Source organism: Elaeis guineensis, chromosome 9 (genome assembly GCF_000442705.2).
Source record: "Elaeis guineensis isolate ETL-2024a chromosome 9, EG11, whole genome shotgun sequence".
In the NCBI taxonomy this organism is placed as follows: Eukaryota; Viridiplantae; Streptophyta; class Magnoliopsida; order Arecales; family Arecaceae; genus Elaeis; species Elaeis guineensis.
Window position 1 is genome coordinate 60,805,408 of NC_026001.2, and position 22,105 is coordinate 60,827,512.

The following is a 22,105-nucleotide window of genomic DNA, read 5'->3' on the forward strand; positions in this document are numbered from 1 at the left end:
TTGGATCAGCAAGGTTAGAATGTCTAACTTGCAAGGTAATAGATCTGATCTATTATTTATTATATACATTAGATGTAGCATAGAAACATGTTGATATGATCAACATGTAGTTCATTCTCTATATATTTTAATTTTTAATTTAATATCATTAATAATCATATAATAAGATCTTAGATCTAGATATTTTCTAATTTTATAAAATAAATTTTGATTTATTTTAGTCTTCCGCTGCATGATCTTGAAAAAATTTCAAGATCTAACCCTGAAACCCTAGATCTGGTTCCTACAATTGGTATCAGAGCCTAGGTTGTTTATTACATGATTATTTATATATACTTAGATTAGAATTAATTTATAATCTGATTATTAAATATAAAATTAAAATTTTTAGATCAATTACGAACTGCAAGGTTGTCTGCTGTAAGGTTTACCCCTTACAGTGCAAAGGTTGTCCTAGTTCGTGTAGATCTATCTTTAATCATAAATTTGTTAGATGTGATCTAGATTAAATTTATGATTTATTAGATTTAAAAGATTTTAAATTTAAAATAAAATCTCTTTGATAATATAACCTATGTAAAGAACCATCATATTTTTGTTTGGAAAATTTGCACAGTTTAAAGTTGAAATTGTTTCAATTACATAAACCTATTTAGATTAGATCTAAAATAGTTTCATGTTTATTTCATTTGCATCTTGATTATGAATTAAACATATAACTTGGTTGGTGGAACCATGTTGTAAAATTATTTTACAAACATAAAAATTATTTTCAAAAAAGTCGAACCCCAACCCTCAGGTCCAAAATTTAATTGAGAATTAAGAAGTTGTTTTGATTAGGTTCTAGGATTGTGAATTGAAGAACCTAAGACACAAACCATAATACATTGGGTTAATGGGTTAGTGGGAATTAGGTCTGTTAATTGGGTTAGACCTAAGGTTAGATTAAAGATGGACTTAATTAGAGAATTGACTAAATCTAATAAATTGTTGTCTTAGATTAGGTCAAGGAGTCTCTAGATCAATTACAATAGTTGTAGTTGGTCAAGTCCATGTCTTTAACGAGAACCAAATGGACTTGATTCTTGGCTAAGCAGTCTAGCATGAACTGTTAGGTTGATCCAATCGAGACTAATTAAACCAGTTGGTATCTAAGGTAAACCAGATCGGTGGTTTTTAATCGAGAGCCCGCTTACCTAGCCATTTCTGATGGTGTCTAAGGCAAGCTTTGGCAGATCCTCCCATCGATCGAACTTACCTGGCCTCTTGATGAAATTATATTTTGATTGGATCACTTGACTATTCGAGCTGATCCATGTTAGTAAGGTAAATCAGTGTGACTGATTTAGGTGCTCCTAGATCAGCCCTTTTAATGGTCCCCCTTAAGCTGACTTGGTAAAGCCAGTGGGAGGATCATGATAAGCTGGTTCATCTGACCTCATCCTCTAAATCAATTAAATATTCTAAAATTATTAGATCCTTAAAATGAAATAGTTATGGTGATAACTAGATCATAGCCTCTCATTAAGTGGATGATAATGGGTCCATCAGTTGGATAATCATTGGAGGCCCAAAGGCCTGGTGCTTATCGACTGATAGAATTATCATTCATAATATGATTTCTTGACTACATCTTTCTAAATGGTGGTTAGGTTAGCCAACCAAAGTTGGGCCTAATCATTCATTGGCTAGATGGGCCAAGTATGGTCATGTTAATGGTTGGACCTAATCAGACTTTTTCAGTGGAGGCCAAAACCTACTAATTAGAGACTGGGGCAAAATTAAAATTACTAGAAATTATTTAGAAAAATAATTGGTTATGAACTTACCTTAGATGTACATGGGTTAGCCAACCAAAGTTGGGCTTGTGTGCAGTCTAAGTGGATTCTAGTACCCACCAAAGAATTAGGATAATTCTTCGAATTGGAGGTAGAAGCTACCAATTCGAATAAAATAGTGTGAGAAAACTTTTGATTAAAGTTCAAATTTTAGGTTTAATGAATCAATTACTAATTAGGTTATGATTTTTTTTTTGTCCTGATATGGCCACTTTTCTATCGCTCTGACCATTGTTGGACAATGATAAGTTGGTGGGATCCAACTTCGATAGCTGGTACCAAAAGTTGAAGATAGTCCTGGAGCATGAAGGATCCTATATGTGATAACAGATCCTGCGCCTGAGGAGCCAGATACCAATACACGTGGAACAGTCAGAGAGACACTTACCAGAAGTGGCTCAGTGACCGGACCACGGTGCGCTGTATCATACTGGCTGCCATGAGCGACGAGTTCAGCCGCATATTTGAGACAGCTCAGCCAAAGGACATGCTTCAAGTGTTGGAGGATGCCTTTGGCACACCCAATGATGTGGAGAGGTACAAGACTAGTTGTGCCATCTTCAATGCCAAAATATGGGATGGTGCCTCTGTCACTGATCATGTATTGTACATGATCGAACTGATGGAGCATTTGAGCAAGCTCGTCTTGAAGGAACCAGATCTAGGATTTCAGGGTTAGATCTTGAAACTTTTTCAAGATCAGGCAGCGAAAGACTAAAATAAATCAAAATTTATTTTCTAAAATCAGAAAATTCTTAGATCTAAGATCCTATTACATGATTATTACATAGCATTAAATCAAAAATTAAAATATATAGAGCATGAACTATATGTTGATCATATCAACATGTTTCTATACTACATCTAATGAATGTATTAAACAATAGATTAGATCTATTACCTTGCAAGTTAGACGTTCTAACTTTGTTGATTCAGGCTTGAGGATGATGTTGCAAACCGCATATACGTCCGATCTCTAGGAGTTATTCACACGAGCCACGAATCTCGATCAGAAGTCCTGCTTCAGAAAATCAGCATAGTATGCTAGTAATGTGCTGATCCTTCTTCGATGGTTGATCAGATGCCTCCTTCTTCTTGATTTGGGCTCTTCCAAAGATGAGAAGTAGGAGGAGGAGTTTTAGATCTGAGATACTCTCAGAAAACTCAAGATGGAGGAAGGAAAGAGATGAAACTAACAACCCTAGAAGAAGACCCTCTTCTTCTTTTCTTTACTCTCTCCTAGACACCCTGTCTTGTGTCTATTATATCTCCATGACCCAAAGGTCTTTCTCTCTAATTTTTGGATGCCCCAAAGGTCTCTCAAATCTCTATGTTCTATAAAAATTTTATAAAAAAACTCATTTTATAGAGATAGATATGATAGAGTCCTTGTCTAGGTCAAATACCTAGTCAAGGCTTACTTGCTCTCCTTTTAAATTTCCTTATCTTTTTGTATTCTTGTATTCAACTTCTACACCTTGCATAAATTTCACTCTCCACATTTATCCTGCTCATTGATAAATAATTCTCATAGTTGTAAGTTAATTTTAAATTTTTAGAAATCCAATTCATCCCCCCTCTTGGGTTGCACAGCTGGGCAACATATGCCTTGTCCATATTTCATATGGAGTCTTAATTACAGACTTATTTGGAACCCTATTTAACAGATAATAGGCTGATTCGAGTGCATATCCCCAGAAGAATATCGATAAGCTGGCAAAATCTATCATGGATCGGATCATGTCTAATAGAGTCCGATTTCTCCTTTCAGACACACCATTATGCTGTGGTGTTCCTGGAGGAGTCCATTGGGAGAGAATCCCATTCTCTCCTAGATATGTGAGAAACTCACTAAAAGATATTTTTCTCTTCGGTCAGGTTAAAGAATTTTAATACTCTTCTCAGTTTATTTTTCTACTTCACTTCGAAATCATTTGAATATTTCAAATGAATCCAACTTATGTTTCATCAGATAGACATATCCATATCTGGATAGATCATCCGTGAAAGTTATGAAGTAAAAATATCACCTCTAGCACTTGTGCTCATAGGCCTACATACATCAGTATGTACTAGGCCCAAGAGCTCAGTAGCTCTCTCACCTTTTTCAATAAAAGATGACTTGGTCATTTTACCAAGAAGATAGGACTCACAGGTTGGAAGTGATTCACAATCACTGACTTTGAGATTCTCTATTGAGTCAACTTGTTTATTCTGTTCTTGTTTATATGACCTAGTCTATAGTGCCATAAGTAGAGATCTGACACACTATCTAATCTAAGGTGCTTGCCAGTAGAATAGACTCTTATTGGGCTTGATCTTTCTGGTCTGGCCCTGCACTGATGTCCCAGCCTGAACTTACCCTTTCTTCACTTTGTTCTTCTTGTTCTTCTTCCCTTTCTCAAAGGATCGGGAACCAGAAGATGAACCTCCCACTAAGTTCACCGAGTTTTGTGGAGTTGGTGATCCTTCTCAAAGTTTTGAAGCAACCCCAGTAACTCGTGGTAGTTTACTTCAGGCTTTGTTATTCTATAATGAGTGAGGAATGGGAGATAGGACTTGGGCAGCGAGTTCAGTATTGCATCTTTCCCAAGCTACTCATACAAGGAAAAGTCGAGCTTGCTTAATCGTTCCATCAGCTCGATCATGCACAATACATGATCAGTGACAGCGCACCATCCCGTATTTTGGTGTTGAAGATGGCACAACTAGTTTTGTGCCTCTCCACGTCATCGGGTGTGCCAAAGGCATCCTCCAACACTTGAAGCATTCCTTTGGCTGAGCCATCTCAAATCTGGACTGAAGTCATCGCTCATGGCAGCCAGCATAATGCAGCGCACCATGATCCGATCACTTAGCCACTTCTGATAAGTGTCTCTGACTGTTCCACGTGCATTGACAGTTGGCTCCTTAGGTGCAGGATCCATTATCACATATAGGATCTTTCATGCTCCAGGACTATCTTCAACTTTCGGTACCAGCTACCGAAGTTGGGTTCCACCAACTTATCATTGTCCAACAATGATCAAAGCGATAGGAAAGTGGCCATATCTGCACAAAAAAAAATTATAACCTAATTAGTAATTGATTCATTAAACCTAAAGATTTGACTTTAATCAAAAGTTTCTCCCACTATTTTATTCGAATTGATAGCCTCTACCTCCAATTCGAGGAGTTACTCTAATTCCTTAGTGGGTACTAGAATCCATTAGACTGCACACAAGCCCAACTTTGGTTGGCCAACCCATGTATATCTAAGGGTAGGTTCATAACTAATTATTTCTCTAAATAATTTTTAATAATTTTAATTTTACCTCAAAAACCTAATCAGTAGGCTTTGGCCTCCACTGTAAGGATCCGATTAGGTCCAACCATTAATATGACCATACTTGTTGCATCTAACTAACGAATGATTAAGCCCAACTTTGGTTGGCTCACCTAACTACCATTAGAGAGACACTTCCAAGTCATTATATGATGTGTGATAATTTCATTAGTCAACAAGCACCAGGCCTTTGGGGCTGCAATGATTATTGAGTTAATGGATTTGTTGGGTATAAAATACCCCCCAGCCGAAGTTCGTGTCAGGAGTGACCCTCCAGGTATTCTACCGATGTCCGACCTTCGGCAACATCTTTTCGAACCTCTCCGACGGTCGAGCCTCCGCAACGTTCCCAAGTTCTACCGATGGATAAACCCCCACCAGTGTTGACCAGATTCTCTGCGATGGACGGACTCCATCCCAGTTTCTACGGTGGTCGACCACCTTCTAGACTTCATCCAGGCTCCTCCGGGGTCAGACTTCTTCCTCGAACTCCGACTGCAGGTAGACTCCGTCCGGGCTCCTATGGGAGTCGAACTTCTTCCCCGAGCTCCAACTGCAGGTAGACTTCGTCCGAGCTCCTACGGGAGCCGGACTTCATCCCCGAACTCCGACTGAAGGTAGACTCTATCCGAGCTCCTACGGGAGCCAGACTTCCGCCCTGAACTCTTATTGCAGGTAGACCTCATCCGAACTCCTACAAGGGTCGGATTCCGAGCTCTGCTACAAGCGGTCTACTTTAAATTTCTACTACGAGTGGTCCGCGCTAGACTTCCACTGTAAGCCTTCACCCGAGCTTCCATCATGGATTAATTCCTTTTGAATTTCTATTGCAAGCAGGCTTCGATCGAGCTTCCTCGACAAATGATCCCCATCTGGGCTTCTACGAAGATCAGACTCCGACCGAACTTCTGTAGTGGACAGATTTCAGACGAACTCCTACAACACATGGACTCCAGTAGCTGGACCTCCCCCCCCAGTGGATGAACTTCTCAGCGCCATCCGACATCCACTATCGGTCGACCCGCTGCCAAATTCTGTGTGAAACCGAACTTCATCTACGGAAAGCCTCTAACCGAGCTCCTACAGCAAATGGCCCTCACCTGCAGTATTAACGCCCAAGGCACCCAACGGTAGAAGGCTCGCCAGCGACATCCGAGCTCCTCTCAGATGGATAGCTACCTCTCTCCGCCAGACACCTCAACCAAGCTTCGACCGACAGGTCTGGACTCCCTGACAGGCCACAGTAATGGCCATGACTCTACTCCACTTCCTACGATGGATTTCACGTGGCTCCACCACTCTCTGGCAAGTCGCGACAACGGACACTACTCCACTCCTCGCAACAGGCTCCACGTGGCAGGCCACGGTGATGGCCATGACTCCACTCCACTACTCTTCATAACAAACTCCTCCTAGCCCCGAACGGCCCACTACCAGGTGGTTACAAATGTCGTTATCAGTCTGTTGCACCCTCTGCCTATAAAAAGAGAACCCCAGATACGTTATTCTCTAAGCTCTAATTTCTATCTCGAAACTCTGCTAAAATTTTTGTTCGAGCACTCCATTCTTGTTGAGGCAGAGAACTGACTTGAGCGTCGGAGGGTCTTGCCGGAGCACCTCCAACTCCGATTTAGACTTTCTTCACAGGTCCCGGCGGCGACCGCAACTCCCTCGACTCCAGCTTCTTTGATGTCGGTGAATTTTTGCACCAACAGGATTGGCGCTAGAGGAAGGGTTCTGTGTCTTCGCAGTACCCTTGTTCTTAAATGAGCACTCAATGGGACCGCCTCTGGTCATCTTCTCCGACATCCTCTCCTCCGTCTCCTGCCTGATCTCCACCTGATACCTCCCCGAAGGGCATCCTCCAGGCGGTCAACGACCTCCGCGGCCAGATCTCAGCGAGCTCCGCAAGCCCCGGCCCCATCTTCGATTTCTCAGGCTCCTCTTCCTCCGCGACAGCAGTCGGCACGGAGCAGTCCGATGATCGACCTCCGACCGATTTCACTAACACCATCTCGAGAGAATCCCGACAAGGAACAACCAGTGTATTGGTCGGACCTCCCAAGTGACAAAGGATTGAGGAATCCATAACCTTTACTGAGGAAGATGCTCAGGGAGTTCAATTCCCCCACAATGATGTGGTTGTAGTTTCTTTAAACATAGCTAATTACGATGTGCGTCGCATTCTTGTTGACAATGAAAGTTCGATCGATATTTTGTTATACGATGCCTTCTCAAAAATGTCTATCCTTGATGGTCGTTTGGGGCCGATTAGCTCCCCTCTGGTAGGGTTTACCGGTGATGCTATCCGATGGAGGGGGTAATAACTTTGACTGTAGCTACGGATCGATACCCAAGACAATCCAGGGCTTTGGTGGATTTCCTGGTGGTGAGGCACCATCAGCCTACAACGCAATCCTCGGCCGACCTGGCCTCAACGCCCTTTGGGCCGTGGTGTCGACCTACCATCTGAAATTGAAATTTCCTACTAACCAGGGGGTCGGAGAAGTAAAGGGAGACCAAGCCCTGGCCAGAGACTGCTACAGCATAGCCTTGCAAAGAAGTGACCAATCTGACCTCTGTCTGATCGATGGATTGGATGCCCGTGATGATCTCACTGAGGAAAGGGGTGGGCCAATCGAAGAGCTGGTTTCAATCTGTTGCCCAGCTATGCAACCCAAGAGGGGGGGTGAATTGGATTTCTAAAAATTTTAAACTTAACTTATACCTTATGAAAATTGTTTAACAATAGCTAGATAAATAAGGAGAGTATAGTTGATTCAAGGCAAATGGTTAAATGCAAGAAGGAAAGAGAATAAAGAAGTTCTAAAGAAGAGCAATTAGGCAAAATGCAAACAAGAGGATTTATAGTGGTTCGGTGCCAACCTTACACCTACATCCACTCTCCAAGCTCCTACTTGAGAGTTCCAATCCACTAACTTGTATTCAACCTGAATACACTCGTCGGAAACTCCGACTCTAGCTATCCCAAGCTAGTCCACTTATTTCTCAGGTACAAGTCAACCCAATACAATTCGATTCAAGGTTCGGATCAACCTTCCCTTATTTTGAAACCCTTCCAAAACAAAAACAATAACTCAAAGAGAGTATTACAATTAATAGCACAGAAAATACAAAAGAAGCTCCTTTAATGAGAGAATGAGGCTTTAAATACACTTTACTCAAAGAGAAGAAGGCTCTTTTCGATTTTCTCAAGGTGGTTGGAGACTTGAATGAGCACTTGAGGAGTTGGTGAGCTTGAATTAAAAGCTTCTTGAATGCTTTGAGTGGGCTCTTGCTTAGGGCTGAAAAGTATGCTTGAAATTCTCTTTTCAAAAATCTCTCTTCTTGATGATTTCCACCTTTTTGTCCCTTTTATAACTTTTAAGAATGGTGGAGAGTAATCTGGGCTGAAATAGAGCCGTTAGACCACATTAAATGAGCATTAAATGCACTTAAAACGGATTAAAAACTAGCTGTTGCGGAACTTTTCCATCACAGGGTCGACTCATGGGTCAACTCATGCTCATGGGTCGACTCATGGGGTCGACCTCTGTGGAAAACAGCAGAAAATAATGGTTCTATAATTTTGACCTAAAAACAGCAGAGGTCGACTCATGGGGTCGACTCATGCCTGGGGGTCGACCCATGGGTCGACTCACAGACTGTGCCAGCCAAAAAATTCTGCATGCCAATCAGTCCTTTGTACCATGAGTCGACTCATGGGGTCGACTCAAATTTTCAAACATGAATATCTTTCAAAATACATGTCTAAAAACTATAAAATTTCCTCCAATAGATCACAAATCTTTTGTTCTAGCACTTGATGCTCTCAAATCAGGGTTTGATAAAATTATGATTTTGCCCCTGAGATGCAATAAGTCTTTTTCAAGCAAAAATATTAGTAACCCCTTCAAATACTTTGTAATCATCAAAATCAATCCATGGAGCAACAATCTCCTTCTTTTTGATGATGACAAAACACTTGAGTAAAAATATATATAAAACATTGAGCATGAATTTCAAATTTATGAAGATGCATTATTTAAGTACTATAGCCATGTATTGGAATGAAATACGTCATAGGTAGTTTGAAGATAAATGTGAAATTTGCTACCAATTTGAAAATTGCTTATAAATGTATTTGCTTGGAAAGAAAAGCTGATGATTTTGATTCTTTGGCACATGACACATGTGCCCATTTGCTTGTGTTGGTCATTTGCCTAACAATTTGCTTATTGCTTAACAATTTGAAAATTTACTTATTTGCTTAATATTTTGAAAATTTACTCATTTGCTCATTTGAAAATTTGCTCAAATTTGCTCATTTGCTCATTTGAAAATTTGCTCAATTTGAGAATTTGCTCATTTGAAAATATCTCATTTGCTCATTTGATTATTTCTCCCCCTTTATGACAACATCAACAGAGATTCTTTAGTCCCCCTTTTTTGAATATATTTTCTTTATTTCTTCATTTTGAAGAGATTTTTACTCTCATTTGCTTATGGCTTGTTTCTTAATTGCTTATTATTTTACTCCCCCTCAATATGGCAAACATAAAAGATATACCAATTGGATACCATATTGCAATTCATAGTATTTTACATCAAGGATAGGAGTTATTTTGCGTACTCATAATTAAAAGCAACTCAATTTGAAAGTCATTCATTGAAAGTCAAAGAATATCTTTTTATAATCAAAAAGTGATTGATTACATAGTTGTTCCAATACATATACCAAAATACAAAAGTCAATCAGTCAACATCATTACATGGCCTAAAAGATAGATCCTAGATTAAAACTAAAGAAGAGACTAACTACTCAGGATCTAGTAGAGATCATGACTGGATGGATCAGAGTCAGATGAATCGGAGATGGGGTGAGGAGATGAAGGATCATGACCAAGAGCTCGACCTCGACCCCGTCTGCCTCTGTCACGAGTGGAGGTGCCGGCACGAGTGGAGGGATGTGAGGATCCTGAAGGCTGTGAAGCAAAGGAATGTGCTACAAGAGAGAGTCTGATGGTGTCTAGAAGGTTTAAGGCTCTCGAAACAGACTGTAGCAGTGCAGTGAACTGGGTGGATGCATGCTCACTAGAGCCTCTGATTTCTCTCTTCAGAAAGTCAAATCTGCTCTCCAAGACTCCTCTAAGTCTGGCTGCCTCCACAGATAGGTCTGAGACCTCAGTGATGTCCCCATGTGGCTGTGGATGGGCAAGAGCCAGTACTTGCCTCTGCAAGTCGAATACCCTAGCAGTCAATCTCACTACACAACCCTCAAGCTGCTGAATGCGAACTGACTGATCTGTAATCATCTGGAAGACAGTGGAGATGTGAGGGATCAATGTCTGATCAGATACATCATGTGATGTGGATCCCTGTGCAAAAGCTGAAGTACCCAACTGTCGAGATAGTAAGGAAGCCACACGCTGAGAGATCATCTCTATCTGGTCATCAGCTAATCTGATCTTTGAGGGAAGTGCTCTGCTGTCTGGCTGCTGATCTGAATTGTGCCTCCTAGTAGACTCTGATGGGCCAGCCTCGTGATCCGAAACAAACTGAATGTCTGGAGATGTTGCCCTGAGATCATGGAGGGGTGAGGATGGTCCTTCTTCCTCAGCTCTCTCTTCCACACTTTTAGTCCAACCACCATCAGTTCTAGTAAATCTCATGCGGTGCAGAGTATGTTGGTTGATGGTGTCAGAGTGAAAAAGCCTAGCTACTGCCTCCCCCTCAAAACTAACTCCAAACCTCCTGAATACCAAAGTGAGGGCTATACCAAAGGCAGTGTGCCTTGGATCTATTCAGTGTTTCTCTCATGGCCTCAATCATTAATGCTAGGAGGTTCAAGGGGGTTTGGGTAATCACATGAAACATAATGCAGATGTCTCGGCCTGAGAGAAGGTCATGTCTACCACTTCTAGGGAAGAATAGCTTTGTTACCATTTGATGTAGTATCCTCATCTCAATGAAAAGGATCTTGGCCTCTAGTTTATTTAGGCTTCCCGAGAAGCTTCTTCCTAGAATCACATTAATTCCTTCTTCCTGGACTGGGAGTTCCATATTTGAGTATCCCTCACAGGATAAATGAAGAATTTCTCCAAAAGTATAGGATCTAGACAGATTTCTATACCCTTAACAGTGGATCTTACTGTTCCATTTCCATAGCTCAAGTTCAGATAAAATTCCTTAACCAAATCCACATAGGTAATTTCTTTAAGTGAGCAGTAGAATTTCCAACCTTGATCTTTGATTTTTGAACCGATAGAGAACCCTTCTTTTTCAAAAAATCTGAAATCTATATTTTTCCCGGGTTCTACCTTTCTATCAGATAAGAAAATCTTAGTGGAGCTTAATGGAGACGAGAAGAAGCTGGAGTAGATGCCGGAGCAGGGATTGAAGCTGATGAGGTCTCAGTTGCCTGTCTCTTCCTGCGCACGCCTTCTTCCAACCCGCGGACCATTTTCCTTCTTTGTGGGAGCTTCATTTTCGGAGCCATTTGCACTGATGAGACTATCACAGAGCTCGGAAGAGCAAATGTGAGGGTGAGATGAAGAGTTTCTAGTGGAAGGATAGGAATTTTTGGAGGAGTGATACCCCGATTTGGAAGAGAAGGGTAGAATCTAGGGCACGCTCAATCCGCTCCAAACAAGGGAGGAGAAAGGGAAGAACTTGATTCCTAAGGGTCGATTTGAGGTGTAAGGGGTGATGGGAGAAGAGTCTTGGGGGAAGGACTTAGGTTTGGAGAAGAAGAAAAGGGGACCTATGGCTTGGAGGGAGGAAGAAGACGGTAGAATGGATCGGCTCAAAAGATGGGTTTTCAACAAAAAGAAGGAGCCGTGGGATTTTAGCCAAAAAATTATAAGTTTGCCCTTGGGTCGACCTAGGGGTCGACTCATGGTTCATAGAATTTCAGAAAAATGAAGAAACAATTTTCAAAAAATTTGAAACTTTAGGAGAAGGATATTTACTCAATGATTAATTACGAGAATGATAATTTTGAGCTTTTAAGCCCAAGAGAAAAGATGAGAATTAAGTTTAAAGAATTTTTGACATTGATCCCTTGGGATCCGAGAGATATTTAAGCAGATGGATCAAGGATTCCTAGTTCTCTCCTAATTTTACAGAATCTATCTTCACATAGGGCCTTCGTAAAGATGTCGGCTAATTATTTTTTAGTACAAACATAGTCAAGAATTATGTCTTTATTTTGAACATGTTCTCTTATGAAATGATGCCTGATTTCAATATGTTTAGACCTAAAATGCTGAATTGGATTTTTAGTAAGATTTATAGCACTAGTGTTATCACATCTTATGGAAGTTTCATTAAGTTTGATACCAAAATCTTTGAGTTATTGCTTCATCCACAAGATTTGAGCACAACAACTTCCGACTGCAATGTATTCGGCCTCGACCGTAGATAGTGCTACCGAATTTTGTTTCTTGCTAAACCAAGAGATTAGATTAACTCCAAGAAATTGACAAGTTTCACTAGTACTTTTTCTATCTAATCTACATCCAATAAAATCAGCATCTGAATATCCTATTAAATCAATTAATGAGTCCTTAGAGTACCATAATCCTAGTGTTTGTGTACCATTTAGATATCTAAGAATTCTTTTAACTGCATTCAAGTGTGATTCTTTTGAATTTGATTGAAATCGAGCACAAAGAAAAACACTAAACATAATATCAGGTCTACTAGCAGTTAAATATAGTAGAGAGCCAATCATACCTCTATAAAATTTTAAGTCTACATTTTTACCTTCTTCATCCTTGTCAAGCTTACATGAAGGGCTCATGGGTGTGCCAATTGCTTTGGAGTTCTCCATTCTAAATCTTTTAAGTAATTTCCTAGTATACTTTCTTTGGATGATGGAGATTTCTTCTTTTGTTTGTTTGATTTAGAGTTCGAGGAAGAAAGTAAGTTCTCCCATCATGCTCATCTCGAACTCCCCCTGCATGAGCTTTGCAAAATCTTGACAAAGAGTTTCATTAGTAGACCCAAAAATAATATCATCAACATATATTTGTATAACTAATATATCATCTTGATTTCTTTTAATGAAAAGGGTTGTGTCTACATTTCCTCTTGAAAAATTATTATTAAGTAAAAATTTGCTTAGCCTATCATACCAAGCCCTGGGTGCTTGTTTCAACCATATAGAGCTTTATTTAATTTAAAAACATGATTAAGAAAAGCATGATTTTCAAAACTTAGGGGTTGTTCTACATAGACTTCTTCAGTAATATACCCATTCAAAAAGGTACTTTTGACATCCATTTAGAATAATTTAAATTTTATAAAGCAAGCATATGCAAGTAGAAGTCTAATTGCCTCTAATCTAGCTACAGGTGCAAAGATCTCATCAAAATCAATTCCTTCTTCTTGATTATAACTTTTGGCAACCAATCTTGCCTTATTTCTTATTACATTTCCATGTTCATCTAATTTATTCCTAAAAACCCATTTTGTGTCAATTATTGAATAAGTTTTAGGTCTTGATACTAAAGTCCATACATTATTTCTTTTAAATTGATTAAGTTCTTCTTGCATTGCATTAATCCAATTATAATCTTTTTCAACTTCTTCAATGATTTTAGGTTCAAGATAAGAGACAAAAGCAAAATGATTGAATGCATCTTTAAGTGAAGAATGAGTTCTTACACCCTGGAAGGATCACCAATAATTAATTTCTTGGGGTGATTGTGAGCATACCTCCATTCTTTGGGTAGATCATTTATACCTTGTGGTTGTTCTTGTAGTTCTTCACCTTCCTCATCCTGTTTGTCTTTATGTTCCTCATCATCTTGAATTGTTGAATCTTTCAGAGTAATCTCCTTCATTCCTTCTATAAGAAGATCTGCATCATCAACACCTTCATTCTTTCTTGAAGGAAGATCATTAGTTTCATCAAAGACAACATGTATTGACTCCTCACTACTAAGGTTCTTTTGTTAAAAACCCTAAAGGCTTTACAGAGGAGGAGTAACCAAGAAAAATTGCTTCATCGGATTTTGCATCAAATTTTCCAAGTCTTTCTTTACCATTGTTTAATACAAAACATCGGCAACCAAAAATATGAAAATATGCAATATTAGATTTTCTTCCTTTCCAAAGCTCATAGGGGGTTTTCTTTAAAATTTGTCTAATTAAAGCATGATTTAATATGTAACATGCTGTGTTAATAGCTTCCGTCCAAAAGTATCTTGGAAGGTTGCTTTCACATAGCATGGTACGGGCCATTTTTTCTAGGGTTCTATTTTTTCTTTCTACTACTCCATTTTGTTGGGGTGTCCTAGGTGCAGAAAAATTATGGCCTATTTCTTTTTCATCACAAAATTTTTCAAAATCTTGATTTTCAAATTCGGTTCCATGATCACTTCAAATATTTTGAATTGAAAATCCTTTCTCATTTGTGACTTTTCGATAAAATTTAGAGAAAACTTGAAAAGTTTCATCCTTGTGTGCCAAAAAAAAACCCATGTAAAATGAGAGAAATCATCAATAATTACAAAACCATATCGTTTTCCTCCTAAAATAGTAGTTCTAGTAGGTCCAAATAAATCCATGTGCAATAGCTCTAAAGATCTAGAAGTTGAAACAATATTTTTAGATTTAAATGAAACTCTTGTTTGTTTACCTAGTTGGCATGCATCACGGATTCTATCCTTTTCAAAGTTCAATTTTGGCAAACCAAGAACCAATTCCTTCTTAATGAGTTTTGAAAGTGAATGCATGCTAATATGTGCAAGCCTACGATGCCAAAGTCAACTAGTCTCATTAATCTTGGCATTCAAGGATACTAGGCATTGCATGTTTATCTTAGATAGATCATTCAAATCTACCATATAAACATTACCATGTCTATGTCCAACAAATTTAATGCCTTCATTAATAGGACTAGTTACAATGCAAACAAAAGATTCAAAAATAACCTTATATCCTTTATCGTAAATTGACTAATGCTTAGTAAATTATGCTTTAAACCATCTACTAACAAAATATTTTCAATATACTTAGAGGGAGTGATACCAATGTTACCTATACCGATGATCTTTCCTTTACCATTGTCTCCAAAGGTGACAATCCCTCCATTCTTAGCATCAAGTGTGATGAATTGGGATTCATCACCAGTCATGTGTCTTGAGCATCCGCTATCAAGATACCATTTTCTGTTTGCTCCTTGGGATGCTAGACACACCTGCAGGCAAAAGTCAAGTTTTTGCTTTAGGTACCCAAGCTTTCTTGGGTCCTTTTTGGTTAGTCATAATGGTTTCTTTTGAAACCCATATTTTCTTTACATTTGAGTTTACAGATTTGCTAGAGAAGCAAGTGTATGACTTGTGTCCTACTCTACCACATTTGAAGCAAGTAATATTAGAAAACTTGTTACTTGAAGAGTTTACATAGATATTTTTCAGATACTTTTGTTTCTTCAAGGGGTTATAGCCAAGTCCAGCTTATCATACACGGCCTTTTGATTTTCAAGAATCATATTAAGTTTATTAGAACTCAAGGTGAATTTTTCAACTATTGATTTTAGCTTGGCAATTTCATTCTTTAAATTTTGATTTTTTGAACCAGGATAGATTTTTCAATTGAAATGCTCTCATTTTGTTTCAGTAAAGATTGATTTTTTGATTTTAGATCTTTGTTCTTTATTCTAGTTTCTTTAGTTCATCAATTAAATCATAAAAAGCTTCATGAAGTTTTTCAAATGTAAAGTCACTAGGAGTTTTGGAATTTACCTCATTTTCATGTGCCATAAGGCACAAGTTGGCCTGTTCAGTTGAGTCTTCCTCTTTGGAGCTTGAGTCATCACTCCTACTCCAAGTGGCCATCATGGCCTTCTTCTTGTACTTCTTGGGACCCTTCTTCAATTGTGGGCATTAGGACTTGAAGTGTCCCGATTTCTTGCATTCATAGCAGATAAGGGGTGGTCTTTATCCTTTTCTTTGCTATGTTCCCTTTTTGTGAGTGGCCTCTTCCTCATTCTTTGTTTCTTTTTTCTCAAAAACTTCTTGAACCTTCTGGTAATGAGTGCTGTTGGGTATAAAATACCCACAGCCGAAACCCTCGACGGAATCGGCAACAGCACAGCTCCGCCCGGACTCCTACGGGAGCCGGGCTCCGCCACCGACATCAGAACAGCTCCGCCTGGACTCCTACGGGAGCCGGGCTCCCCGCAACATCAGAACAGCTCCGCCCGGACAACTACGGGAGCCAGGCTCCACCGCGACATCAGAACAGCTCCGCCCGGACTCCTACGGGAGCCGGGCTCCACCGCCGACATCAGAACAGCTCCGCCCGGACTCCTACGGGAGCCGGGCTCCGCGCCGACATCGAAAGCTCCGCCCGACTCCTTCGGGAGCCGGCTCCGCCGACATCAGAACAGCTCCGCCCGACTCCTACGGGAGCCGGGCTCCGTCGCAACATCAGAACAGCTCCGCCCGGACTCCTACGGGAGCCAGGTTCCGCCGCAACATCAGAACAGCTCCGCCCGGACTCCTTCGGGAGCCGGGCTCCCCGCCGACATCAGAAAGCTCGCCCGGACTCCTACGGGAGCCGAGCTCCACCACAACATCAGAACAGCTCCGCTCGGACTCCTACGGGAGCCGGGCTCCGCCGCAACATCAGAACAGCTCCGCCCGGACTCCTACGGGAGTCGGGCTCCGCCGCAACATTAGAACAGCTCCGCCCGGACTCCTACGGGAGCCGGGCTCCGCCGCAACATCAGAACAGCTCCGCCCGGACTCCTTCGGGAGCCGGGCTCCACCGCCGACATCAGAACAGCTCCGCCCGGACTCCTACGGGAGCCGGGCTCCGCCGCAACTTCAGAACAGCTCCGCCCGGACTCCTACGGGAGCCGGGCTCTCCGCAACATCAGAACAGCTCCGCCCGGACTCCTACGGGAGCCGGGCTCCACCGCCGACATCAGAACAGCTCCGCCCGGACTCCTACGGGAGCCGGGCTCCGCCGCCGACATCAGAACAGCTCCGCCGGACTCCTACGGGAGTCGGGCTCCGCCGCGACATCAGAGCAGCTCCGCCGGACTCCTACGGGAGCCGGGCTCCGCCTCCGACATCAGCTACAGAGCAGCTCGCCCGGACTCCTACGGGAGCCGGGCTCCGCCTCCGACATCGACTGCAGCACAGCTCCATCCGGACTCCTACGGGAGCCAGGCCCCGCTCTCAGTATCAACTACTGGTAAGCTCCGTCCGGACTCCTACGAGAGCCGGACTTCACCTCTAACTTTGACTGCTGGTAAGCTCCGTCCGGACTCCTACGGGAGCCGGACTTCACCTCTAACTTTGATTGCAGAGGGCTCCGCCCGGACTCCTACGGGAGCCGGGCTCCGCCTCCGACATCAGCTACAGAGCAGCTCCGCCCGGACTCCTACGGGAGCCGGGCTTCGCCTCCGACATCAGCTACAGAGCAGCTCCGCCCGGACTCCTACGGGAGCCAGCTCCGCTTCCGACATCCCCTGCAGCACGGCTCCGCCCGGACTCCCACGGAAGTCAGACTCCGCCCACGGCCCCAGCCGCCAGGAGGACCTCTCCCGGACCTCTACAGAGGTCGGGCTCCGACCGTCGCCGAGCTTCAATCAACAGATCCGCACCCCCTGGCAAGCCACCAAAACGGCCACGACCCTGCTCCACTTCCTGTGACGGATTCCGCATAGCTCCATCATTCCCTGACAAGCCGCAGTAACCGTCGCCGCCCTGCTCCACTTCCTACGGCGGATTCCACACAGCTCCACCACCCCCTGGCAAGCCACGATAACGGCCACGAACCTGCTCCACCTCCTGCGATGGATACCGGGCGATTCTCCCATCCACTGGCAAGTCACGACAACGGGCGCTGCTCCACTCCCTGCAACTGATTCCACGTGGCGAGCTGCGGTGATGGCCACGATCCCACTCCACTACCTCTCGCAATAAATTCCCTGACCACGGGCGGCCCACTACCAGACGGTTACAGGTGTCGCCATCAATCCGTTGCCCCCTCCGCCTATAAAAGGGGGACTCAGATACGTTATTCTCTAAGCTCATTTCTTATCTCAAAACTCTGCTAAATTCTCCGTCCGAGCACTCCATTCTTGTTGAGGCAGAGAACTGACTTGAGCATCGGAGGGTCTTGCCGGAGCAACCCCACCTCCGGTTTAGACTTCCCTTGCAGGTCCCGACGGCGACCGCGGCTTCCCCGACTCCAGCTTCTCCGTGCAAGCAGATTTTTGCACCAACAGGATTGGCGCTAGAGGAAGGGGCCTGTGTCTTCGTAGCACCCTTGTTCTTAAAGGAGTGTTCAACGGAGCCGCCTCCGACCGTTTCTCCGTCACCCACTCCTAATCTTCCCCCGCGAGATCGACACTCGATGCCTCCGTGCAAGGCGTCCACCCGACGGTCCACGGCCTCCGCGGCCAGATCTCAGGCTCCGACCTCCCCTCCCATTTCTCAGCCTCCTTCTCCTCCCCCTCCGGCGGCGGCGGTCGGCGCGGAGCAGTTTGACTTGCTGGCGCAGCAGGTCAAAGGCCTCGTCGAAGTCGTACAAGCAATGCAACAGCAGCAACCGCAGGCGTCGGCGCATCCGGAGGGGGCGTCTCTGGAATGCCAGAACCCGGCGGGGGCGGGCCACCTGGGCCAGCCGCCCCGTCCTTCTCGGGAAGGCGAATCCGAGGGTAGAGAGCCCTCAATCGGATCACGACTCCACCCCTGGAAGATTTCTGCCCCCGTTCTGCCAAAGGACCCTCGAGACTCGAAGTCGAGAGGATTTCCTGGACCGGAGGCTCCAGGAGATGAACCGATGGATTGAAGAACTCCGCCACGCGCCTCCTGCTTATGGTGAGGATATTTGCACTGACCCTCCCTTCTCCCAAATGATTATGCAGGAACCGATCCCGCCGAACTTCAAGCTTCCCCAGTTCGAAAGCTACGACGGGACGTCGGACCCGGTTGATCATCTAGAGGCCTTCCGAACGATGATGCTGCTTCACGGTGCTCCTGACACCATCTTGTGCCGGGCTTTTCCATCTACTTTGAAGGGAGCGCGAGAAACTGATACTCGGCTCTAAAGCCGGGTACCATATTTTCCTTCGATCAAATGAGCCACCAATTTGTGGCCCATTTTGTCAGCAGCCGGCGTCCCCGAAAGGGTTCGGAGTCCCTCATCAACATCAAGCAGAGGGAAGGGGAGTCCATACGGGCCTACATCAACCGCTTTAACATCGCGGCGTTGGAGGTCCGAAACTTGGACCAGTCAGTTGCCATGGCCGCCCTGAAAGGTGGCCTTCAGAAAATGATCTTTTGTACTCCCTGGAGAAGAAGTACCCCAGGGATTTTGCCGATTTACTGGCTCGGACCGAAGGATACGCCCGACCGAAAGAAGCCTTCAAAATGAAGGACGAAGAGACAGCAAGGGAGCGCCAAGCGGGAGATTCGAGTAAGCCCGCAATTGAGAAAAGGCCAAAGGAAGCCCGGCCACGTTTCCGATCCCCTCCTGGACATAAGCGCGCCCTTACTCCACCCCGAGCATGCGGGCAGAGAAGTCCGGACCGCAGGTTTCGGCGGGGTTCCCCACCAGGGAAATTCCGCAACTACGCCCCCCTCAACGCCTCGAAGGCCCAGGTACTGATGGAGGTCAGGGAGCAGCTCCCTAGGCCGGAGAGGATGCGCACACACCCCGGGAAGCGCAACCCCAACAAGTTCTGCCTCTACCACCGCGACCACGGCCACGACACGGAGGAATGCATCCAGCTCCAGGATGAGATCGAGGAGCTCATTCGGCGAGGTCGACTCGATAGATTCATCCGCCGCAGGCCTGAGGGTAGAGGAGATCGACCAAGAGCTCTCCCACCACCTGAACCGCAGAAAAGGGAGGACCAGCCCGGGGACCGACCTCCCATCGGGACCATCGACTCCATCACCGGAGGGCCTCAAGGAGGAGCGGGAAAACTGTAAATGTATCACTTACTATTTCACCTTGAATCTACTTTTCTTTCTGCCTAACGTGCCCCTCCCACCTAGCGTGGATGTATTATGACTGGATATGATCCCTCCAAAAATGCAGCCATGCCAGAACAGGAGGAGAACCTCGTCCTGGCATGAGCAAAGTCAAAGGCCCGGTTCTTTTAGACCGGATGGGGGGAGAGACCTTACAACGCCCTAATGTGCCTCCACAGCCTTGTTAGGGACAGGAGGAAAACCTCACCCTAACTTGAGCAAAGTCAAAGGCCTGGTTCTTTTAGACCGGATGGGGGGAGAGGCCTTACAACGCCCTAATGTGCCCCCACAGCCCTGTTGGGGACAGGAGGAAAACCTCGCCCTAACTTGAGCAAAGTCGAAGGCCCGATTCTTTTAGACCGGATGGGAGGAGAGGCCTTGCAACGTCCTAATGTGCCCCCACAGCCATGTCAGGAACAGGAGGAGAACCTCATCCTTACATGAGCAAAGTTGAAGGCCCGGTTCTTTTAGACCGGAGGGGGGAGAGGCCTTACAGGCCCTAACGCGCCCCCATAAGCCAGGCTGGTAACGAGAGGAGAACCTCGCGCCGGCTCGAGCAAAATGGAAGGTCCGGACTCCTACGGGAGTCGGGTTCCGTCGCCAAGGAAGACTTCGCCCGGACTCCTACGGGAGCCGGGTTCCGCCGCCAAGGAAGACTTCGCTCGGACTCCTACGGGAGCCGGGTTCCGCCGCCAAGGAAGACTTCGCCCGGACTCCTACGGGAGCCGGATTCCGCCGCCAAGGAAGACTTCGCCCGGACTCCTACGGGAGCCGGGTTCCGCCGCCAAGGAAGACTTCGCCCGGACTCCTACGGGAGCCGGGTTCCGCCACCAAGGAAGACTTCGCCCGGACTCCTACGGGAGCCGGGTTCCGCCGCCAAGGAAGACTTCACCCGGACTCCTACGGGAGCCGGGTTCCCGCCAAGGAAGACTTCGCCCGGACTCCTACGGGAGCCGAGTTCCGTCGCCAAGGAAGACTTCGCCCGGACTCCTACGGGAGCCGGGTTCGCCGCCAAGGAAGACTTCACCCGAACTCCTACGGGAGCCGGGTTCCGCCGCCAAGGAAGACTTCACCCGGACTCCTACGGGAGTCGGGTTCCTACGCCAAGGAAGACTTCGCCCGGACTCCTACGGAAGCCGGGCTCCATCCGCCACTTCTGCAGCGAGGGTTGATAATGGTGGCGAAACTCGGCCACGTAACAAGGTCGGATGAAAGGAAAGAGCCCCCCCCCACAACGACATCTACGTCAAACAAGCCAAACGACAAGAAAGGTTCAACAAACGACAATATCAGTGCTACGCGTGGACAAGGTAACACAAAATGTTCTTTTTTCCATTTTCGATATAGGAACTATAAGGCCAGGACGGCCAGGGAAAGAAGGACAAAACGACAAAAGGAAAGTAACTACATGATAAGACATAAAGATAAAAGAGCTCTAAGGAGGCCCTGCTCCCTCCGACCTAGGGTTGTCTCCTCCATCCCTCAACCAGGACTGCCTCAGGTTCTCCATTGCTTCTTCTAGTTCTTCCCTCTTCCGCAGCGTATCCTGGAGCGCCTGACGAAGTTGCCGGCTCTCAACCTCCGCTTCTCGACGCCGCTTCTGCAAAACTTCGGACTCCGCCTCTGCATCCGCGACGGCCTTCCGCTCAAGCGCCAGTTGGATTTTCACTTGTTGCAGCTCGGCTGTCTTCTCCCCAAGGAGACAGAAATCCCTTCGACAGTGCCTCTCAGGGCTTGGAGCTCTTCGTATCTTAGGCGGAGGTAAGCTGCGCCCTATTAACCAGCTGCCTCTGGAGACGAACGACCTCGTCAGCCGCCTTCCGGAATCTCCCTTTGTATTCTTCCACTTGCCGGTGCCAGCTGGCCCGCTGCACGTCGTGGCTCATCTCGGCATCTTGGAGCTGCTTCTGGAGGTCGGAGACCCTCTGCGACCACTT